The sequence below is a fragment of the Urtica dioica genome, chromosome 2, assembly GCF_054948205.1.
Source record: "Urtica dioica subsp. dioica isolate 48M chromosome 2, U.dioica_male_clone48M_v1_H2, whole genome shotgun sequence".
Taxonomy (NCBI): domain Eukaryota; kingdom Viridiplantae; phylum Streptophyta; class Magnoliopsida; order Rosales; family Urticaceae; genus Urtica; species Urtica dioica.
Window position 1 is genome coordinate 33,603,554 of NC_142757.1, and position 9,378 is coordinate 33,612,931.

A 9,378-nucleotide genomic window follows, 5' to 3' on the forward strand; every position below is an offset into this window, starting at 1 on the left:
GAAGATAAATAAACCGGTCCGGTCCGGTTTAACGGTTTTTAAAAAAAAAAACCGGACCGGGCCGGTTGCATTGAGTAAACCGGACTGGACCAGACCGGGAAAACATAAAACCGTTTTAAACCGGACCGGCGGTCTAAAAATCACCGGTCCGGTCCGATTTACGGTTTTTACGGTTTTTTTGCGCCGCCCTAATATGAAATAAGTTACAAAAAGTTCGTATACCGTATGATTTCTTCTACTACAGAAGTGTAAAAATGGCAATATATATTTCAGTATAATTAATAAAAAAAAATTATACTTTTTAAAAGGCCTTATATATTGGCTTAAGACATCAATATATAGGACCGGTCATGATAATTAATAAAATTTATATATACACAATTTCATATGTATCACGTCTAGTTTCTCGAATCATAAGAAAATATAGGTGTGTGTAACATAGGCGATTTGGTGTGTGTCCTATGGCTATTGAACATAAAAAAAAATAAAAAATAAAAAAGGGGCAAATCTCACTGCAAAGGAATTGAGAGTTTTCCAAAAACAAACGCGATCCAAATTTGAGATATTATAAGAAGAATGAGAAGTGATTTATCATAAATAAAAGTGTTAGAAACGAGATAATTAAGATAATTTTCACATTAATATAAGTAGAAAACACATAAAGTAAAATGGACATAGATGGTGAAATACTTGACATCTGGTAAAAGAATGGGATGATTGTGTTGAATTAGGTCATGTTCATTATATGTAATTACGTATAATGTCCTTAAAAAAAACATAATACGTATGATGCGATATTTCTCTATAATGCATATTATTCCAGATTTCCAGTGTATAAGGCACTACATTTCAAAGTAATAATAATAATAATAAAAAAGAATATGAAACTGGTAGTAATAAATATATATATATATATATATATATATATATACATATACATATATATGAAACTGGTGGGAACATATTTTTCTTCCTCACCCACCGAGGAAATGATTTATAATTAAGCTACAATTTTAAGGATGATCTCAGAATGTCGCGGCCCCACCAACTTGAAACGTGAGATAGAAATAAGAAAATAAATATCGCCTCACCTATTTTTCCAAATCACTATCACATTCAGGTTGAGATAATAGTAGATAGAATTAGAACTCCGATGACTTTAGCTGATGCTGAAATGTACTTATCAAGTAACAAATTCACAAATTGGATCTATATTCTAGTAAAGTCTTGATATCTTATCTATAACAAAAGACTATACAGTTCGATATTAATGTAGAGTTAATAGAATAAAAATAGGTTGTAAGAAAAGAAGGGAGAGACTAATTTTGGGCATCGGAACTGAAAGCTATTGAAAATTTAGGTTTTGATGCATTAATTTAGTCAAGCGGAAGTACCGCTTCCATGACTAATGGTATCGGAAGAAACGCTTCCGATAGCGTTTTGGAAGTTGAAGAAGGCTATCGCGATAATTGTCCCATTTGTATTGTTTTTTTTAATTAAAAAATTATGAACCGTTGATAATCAAACATCTAAGGGCTGATATTATCTGTCCCTTATTAATTGTTTTTTTTTTAAATTTAATCATATAATCGGAAGCTATCCGAAGCACAGAATTCCAATAAGCTTAACAGAAATTCCGCCAATAGGCTAACGAAAATTTCCGTTCCAATAAGCAATCGGAAGGTGCCTAAACGGAAGCGAAAATTTCAATAGCTTCCAATGCCCATGATTGGGAAAGACAAGAATGGGCAGGTCGAATCATCCAACAAAGTCTTTTTTAAAGTAGTCAAGAAGAGTTTAGAAGAAAATAAGCATTGAAAATATGGGAAACAATTACTCAACATGCTTTGGGCATCCCATAGCACAAATAAGGCCGCCATAGAAGAAACAATGTTTGCATTGGTATGGCTGTAAGGCATTACTTCCACCTGTGATCAATTCGGGCCTACACTATCACATAGTGATCGACTGTAAATATATGCTAGAACTCGAGCCTAAATAGTTGTCATGAGAAATATAGACCTATAGGCGAGATCTTGTGTCTAATTTGATGTCAATTGGTGAGATTTTCTCCTCTTTTTAAATTTTGACTTTTTTCACGCAAGAAGTCGCGTATATCTATAGTAAATATATTCACACGCAAGTTCCCACATCTATTTCATAAGTCAAATAAATAAAAAATCGACATATTCGTCATTACTTTTGAATTTCTAAAATACTTCTTTTTATCCTCTGCATGCGGAGCTACCAAAACAAACAAAGATCAATCGACATCCTCTTCGTCATCGTCCTCTGGCTCGACAGTTGTATTTCCAGGTACGACGCTCCGCTTTCTATAATTTTTTTCATCGCGCTCAATCATTTTGATCCACCACTGTCTCTATATTCCTCTATCATTTCTTTCTCTCATCTCATCTACAGTGAGCCGCCAAAACTCTACCATCCTCTTTCTCAACCGCCGTTGGGCCTCCATTATCCTTTGTGTCTTCTTAGTGAGCCTATCTATCTATCTCACACTAGCATTGTGACCATATCTATATATATATATATATATATATATATATATATATATATATATATATATAGTGCCTCCACCACCATCTTCGCCTCTGTCGGCTACCCTGCTTCGCGATAACCTTTGTGCCCCCTCCTTCAATTGCCCTACCCCTACCATCTCTCTTATTGTGGCCCATGGGACCCACCATCCACGATCCCTCCATAGTTCCGCCGACCACCGTCGTTACTTTCGTCCATTACTTCCATGATCCATCCCCACCATCCTTGACCAATCTTGCCACCACCACAAACCTTCCTTGTCCAGCGCCCTCACTACCCTGCCCCGCCTCAGTGCCCTTATTTTTAATTTTATTTAATCATTTTCTCATGCTCACCGCATGATGCACTCACGAAGCGCTCATTGCTACATTGGCGCACTCGTTCCTTTGATTCTGGTAAGTAACTTTGTCATTCAATTAATATTTGTAATGATGTAAGAACTAATAGCACATACTAAAGGTATTCTAAACCATACGAACAGGGGCTTCAGCCCACACTGAAATTTCAATGTAATGTAATGTGGGCTTTATATTTTATTTCAAATAATTAAATACTAACCAAAAACCCACACTCAAAAACTTTTGGATACTAATATTAGCCCACTACACTAATACGCCCACACTGACTTTGATCTCTGGCTCCGCCCCTGCATACGAACACGTAAAAGCGGAACCAAAAAGGATTAAACCTCCGGCCACTGTTGTGTTTTCCAGTGAGTTTCGGACTCCGAATGCGATGAGTGTTTTCGAGGTTCTTCTACGCTCTCGTTTGCACCCCAAGATGATGTTAATTTTCTGAATGTGTGAGTGAACTTAGCGACCCCAAAACGTTTGTATTTATATCCCCATAACCATCAATGGACAATATCACAATCCCACTAATGTATGTAATTTCTTGATTTCGGCCATTAAATGTGCGTTATATTTGGTCTAAAATCATTTGCTTAATGGATCATATTAATGGAGAGATTATTTCCATTGACATCATAGTTAATATGTAAATATTCTTGCATTCTCCCATGTGGTCCATATAATGAAGCACTCAACATAAAAGAAACAAAATATATGAATCATGACGATAGGTCATTTATGAGCGAATATTTTCTTCCATGTATTACAATATATCAAGTCTCTCAACTCAATATCCCTCTTATTCTTTAGTGAATAAACCATATGTTTATTCTAGGTCCACTCAAACGATATTTCTCTAGAAATTAAAATGAATGTGCACAACCAGATGAGAAAATATCAAACTGAATAAGAGTTTATTAGAAAAAATGTACTGTACAACGAAAGATTACATCATGGAACCAAGTCACATACTTTATGCATGATCCTTAAATTTCTTTGGTGGCATGCGTTTAGTTAAATGATCGGCAATCAAAAAATCAGTGCTAATGCGTTGCATGATCACTTTATAATCTTTAACATTCACTAATGGCTAGATACTTGTTGTCGATGTGCTTTGAACTTCAGTTTTATTATTCATAGCCATAAAAACATAAGCTGAATTGTCACAGTACAACTTTAGTGGCCTAGAAATAGAGTAGACAACACTAAGCCCATATATGAAACTCTTCAACCAAACACCATGTGATGTAGCTTCAAAACACGTTACGAACTCAGCCTCCATAGTGGAAGTAGCAATCAATGTCTGCTTTGTGCTTCTCCAAGACACAGCTCTGCCAACTAGCATAAAAACATATCTTGAAGTGGATTTTCTTGCATCCATAGAGCCGCGAAGTCAGCGTCAGAGTAGCCAACCACCGTCAATTCATCGGTCCGTCTGAACATAAGCATGTAGTCTTTGTTCCTTGAAGGTATCTCATAACCTTCTTTGTAGCTTTCCAGTGGTCAAGACTTGAGTTACTCTGATATCTCCCAATACTCATACAACATAAGCATATGGAATATCCTTCATTTTTTCCCGTATAAGGTCATTCTTTGTACATTGATCATGAATTTGTCACCCTTCACAATAGAAGCTACACTTAATGAACAATTTTTCATCCGAAATCTCTCTAGAACTTTGTTGATATAGGTCTCTTGAGACAAACCCAAAATGCCTCGCGATATTTCCCTATGGATCTTAATGTCAATGACATAAGATGTCTCACCGATATCTTTCATATCAAAGTTCTTTGAAAGAAATTGTTTCTTCTCATACAACATTCTATTGCTAGCAAAATGTCATCCACATATAAAAAAAAGGAAACATATCTTACTCCCACTAACCTTTTGGTATATACATTGATCCATGATGTTTTCTTCAAAATCGAATGAAGTGATGATATCATGGAATTTTAAATACCATTAGCAGGAGGCTTGTTTCAATCCGTAAATGGATTTATTAAGCTTGCAAACTAAATGCTCACCATCGCTAGAGGAAAATCCTTTAAGTTATTTCATGTAAACCTCTTCCTCTAGATTTCTGTTGAGAAATGCCGTTTTCACATCCATTTGATGTAGCTCAAAATCAAAATGAGCCAGTAACGCCATAATCGTGTTTAGCGACTCGAAATTTTTAGATTAATATTGTATATTAAGTTCCTCAAAAGGACGAGAAAATAACATGGAAATATATTTTTCTTGGAGTATAATGGATGAGAAAATTCTCGGTTTGAAGAATATAATTAAAAGTCCGATCGGTTACGGATTCAATCAAAAAAATTTGTCACAAGGACCTAGTCGTAATAAATTTTTTGGAGCCATTTGAAATAAACTTTGAACTTGGGGTCAATTTGAAACGGTGAGGAAAAAGGTGGAGTTAGTGAGCAAATAAGAAATTGTTGCTTCATATAAAATGAAATTCATTTTCTCTCTCTCTCTCTCTCTCTCTCTCTCTCTCCCTCATTTCTTCTTCTTTCTTATTCCCGATTCTTCTTCTTCTCCTTCTCCACCGTGCACCAACCTGCAGAAAAGAAGAAAGAAAAAAAAAAACAAACAACAACAAACGCTCAAGAAATCCTCACCACCATCATCTCCTTCATTCTTCATTCTTCTTCCTTGTTCAGCTCTCTCTCGCGACACACAGCAAACCACGCGCGCTTCGGCCGAGAAGAGAAAAACGCCGCGAGGTCACATAGGCCGCCGACCGAGCAAGAATGCTAGAGAACCAAAGAAGGAGTCCGGAGGAGTTTGATTTCACGAAAATAAGGTGAGGAATCCTTATCCTTGAAATAGATTTGTGATTTTAGGGTTCCGAAATTCAAATTGGGATATTGACTTTCTTGATAATTTTCATGAAATTGTTTGGCTTTGGATACTGTTTAGACTCGGTTGATGATGATTATGTTGGAATAGATCTAAGATTTAAGAAAAATTTATCGCTTCTAACAAGCGGCGGAATATAAAAATTTCTTAAAAAACACGTAAAACGATTTTACTACCTACACAAAGTGCATGAGCGTATAATTTAAAAATTTTAAAACTACATTTAGTATTTACTCGGTACCAACCTTGAATGAAGCTTGAACGTTGAGAAGCCTTAGAACGGTTGAAACGTTTGTCTCCCCACGCAGCTCGCCTCTCACACTAGTTTTCTTGAACCTGTGAGCAACCACGAAAGTTTCTACCACTAGAGTCTTTGAGTGTGGTTAGGATTTAGTGTGTGGGCACTTTTAAACACTATGACTCAAGAACAATTCTTTGAGCCAAATAGCTAAAACAAAACGCTAGGTCTAATGAGGACCTAGGTGTCAAAACAAAAAAGACAAGAAAAGAGAGAGAGAGAGAGAGAGAGAGAGAGAGAGAGAGAGAGAGAGAGAGAGAGAGATAGAGAGGGTGGGCGGCCAAGGGTTAGAGAGAGAAGCTCTCAATCTCTAAAACTTGTGTGTTGTGAATTGTGAATGGGGTGAGGTACTTATAGGAGGAGGATTAGCTTCAAAAGGTAGTTTCCTATTCTCTATTGAATATCACATATTCATGAGCAAATATTTGGTTTCCCCTTCCTTGCCTTGGACGTGCAACATGATGCACCAAGTCCTTGGATTTGTTTCCACATTTGTTTTCTCCCTCTTTGGCCGTCCAACATGTTGCTTCTAGAAGCAAATTTGTTTCCTCTTTTTCTTTTGGCAAGTATCTTCATACATTAATGCACAAAATAAACTCTCTTCCTCTATGGTGCACGAAATTTGAGCCTTCTAGAACATGCTGGTAGATGTTTCTTTATATGTTCATGACAACATAAGAAAAAGCCCATTAAGAATTTTCAAATAAAATTCCATGAAATAAAATTCAATCCTCAAGGCCCAAATATGTTAAGTTGGCCGTGTGGACTAATTTATTGTCATCATATGACAATGTCAAAAAAAACTTATTTATTGACATTCATACCATCCCATGTCCAAAAGGACAAAATTACCCTTTAGACAATTTTCGTAAAACTTGTCCAGTTCTTGTTTTGACTTAACTTCTAGTTTGACTAATCGTACTCTAATGACTTGTGGTAGTGATCTCATGGATCCAAATGAACAAAGCTTGAGCTAGCATACTTGGACTCAAAAGTTCACCAACCTTTTTCAAGTTCTAGCTTAATGTCAACTGATTCCACTAAAGAGTTGACACTGAAATCTCTCAGTTCAAATGAATATATTTTCTACTCAAGAACTCTACTTAATTGTAATGAGTGGATCCATTGAATATTATCTATGTTTACCCTTCATGAATATCATCAACTAGATGAGATTTATAAAATTACCATTTTACCCTTCTAGATGTCATTTCCTCAACTCTTTTGGTGCTTGTGAATAAGTTAGAAGCAATGTATTGCAAGGAGCTAACAAGTCACATTGATTCATCCAAAGAGAGTCATGACTCAATTTGGACACTGACCAGTTCATTTATTCACAGTCCAAGGAACAAAGCATGATGTGATATACATTGCGTTTCAGCAATCTTGTACATGAATTCCATATCTATAAGATCTTCGCAAAGTTACTTATGACCTCTTCATAACTCGGTACTTCACCAATAGCTCTTGTCTATATCACATAGTGAATATAAAACTCTGACTTTCTCAAATGAAAATACGTAAGCTATGAAATGACATGACTCATTTCAGGATTGAGAGAAGCACGATGCAACTCATACATAGTGACTCTGAGACATAAGAGGTTAAATGGTTTGTTCTTATTCTGTCTCTAGAAGTGCACTGGTCAATTTAGTACCTTCAGAAGATACCTAGGAAGAACTATAGAGTCTCAAAACTCTCAATGTCCTATAACCAGACATCATAGATTCTCCTAACAATCACACTGAGATCAATAGCCCATTGACCCTTAGATTGTGAATATATAGTTTTAAGCAAACCATGAAGAGTTTTTTCATGCAAATCTATATTTGACGCTTCATTTGTTGGTAGGTTTGTTTAAGGACTAAAGGCTATAGTTTTTCATAAAGCTTCAAACAGACAAGGAAGAATGAATGAACATTTCAACTTTTATTAATTATTCAGCAGTTACAAGCAAGAGTCTTCGTGAGACTTCATTACATAAAATGTACATAAATAGAGACTACTACTCTTCTTGTAGGCACCATTGACAACAGATTATTATTTGGATGTGTGAATTTGAAATGGGTTGTTTGAATTTCTCATGGATTTTGGCTGAATTTGGGATTAGGGTTCATGGTATGACAATTTGGGGGGTTTTTTTTTTTTTTTATTCTGAACGCGTTTGATGATTCTTGAAATGAGTTTGTGCTCAGATTTGTGGTTGGAATTGATTCCTTAGGGTTGTTTTTTTTAATCTGGATGAATGTAATGAAATTTGGTTTGAATTTCTTGATTTTTGGTAGTGTGGATAATCTGAGAATTTTTGGCGTTGTTGTTATGAGACTGTTAAGGATGTTTGGGCTCGTTTTGTGTTCGTTGATGTTTTCCCGTGATGGTTAGTTTGAGTTGGAATTGATTTTTGATTTTATAAACTGAACTGAGTATTCGATTATTCTCAGAATGGTTTCGTTTTATATTGAATCTGATTTTAGTTTTGGTCATGCTTGTTTTGAATTTGAAACCAGTTTCGGGGTATTGTTCGTCAAGCCCTCAGCAGCATGATTCAGAGGCGGAGAAGAAGAAAAGTGACTTGGAGTTTGTAAAGAAGATCGTCGGAAACCACGTTAAGGCAAGGAATCTTTTATTCCATTTCCTTTCTGTTCGAATTTCAGAATTTGACATGATGGAATTTGTATTGAAAATCATATTTGGGATATTTTGATTTGATGAGTTTTGATTTGAATTTTGAATTGAATATTCTCGTTGGTGATCTGATGATGATTTAAAGGGTGTCTCGTTGATTCAGTTTACTCTTTGATTATGATAATGGATTTAAGTTCGTTGTTTGATGAAGATTTCCTCTCTCGTTGTGTGCTAGCATGAATCTATATTATTGTGAGTTAAGAGCTTTCGTGTGTTTTCATGAAGTTTGAAAATGACTTTTTACATCGAGGATTGTTCAGTTTATGCTTGAGATATAAAGTCGATATTTGGACTATTTAATTGTCGATACTTATATTCAATTTACCCATTTTGTTTGACTTGTCTTCTCGTGTTCTATATACGGAATCAAAGGAAAGTGACCAACCACTCGGTCGCCAATAAAGAAAGTGACCAACCACCTGGCCGTCAAGAAAAGAGACCAACCACTCGGCCACCAAGGAAAGTGACCAACCAGTCGATTGCCAAAGAAAGTGACCAATCACTCGGCCGCCATGGAAAATGACCAACCACTCGGCTGCCAAAGAAAAGTGACCAACCACCAGGCCGCCAAGAAAAAGGACCAACCACTCGGCCATCAAAAGTAATGACCAACTACTCGATCGCCGA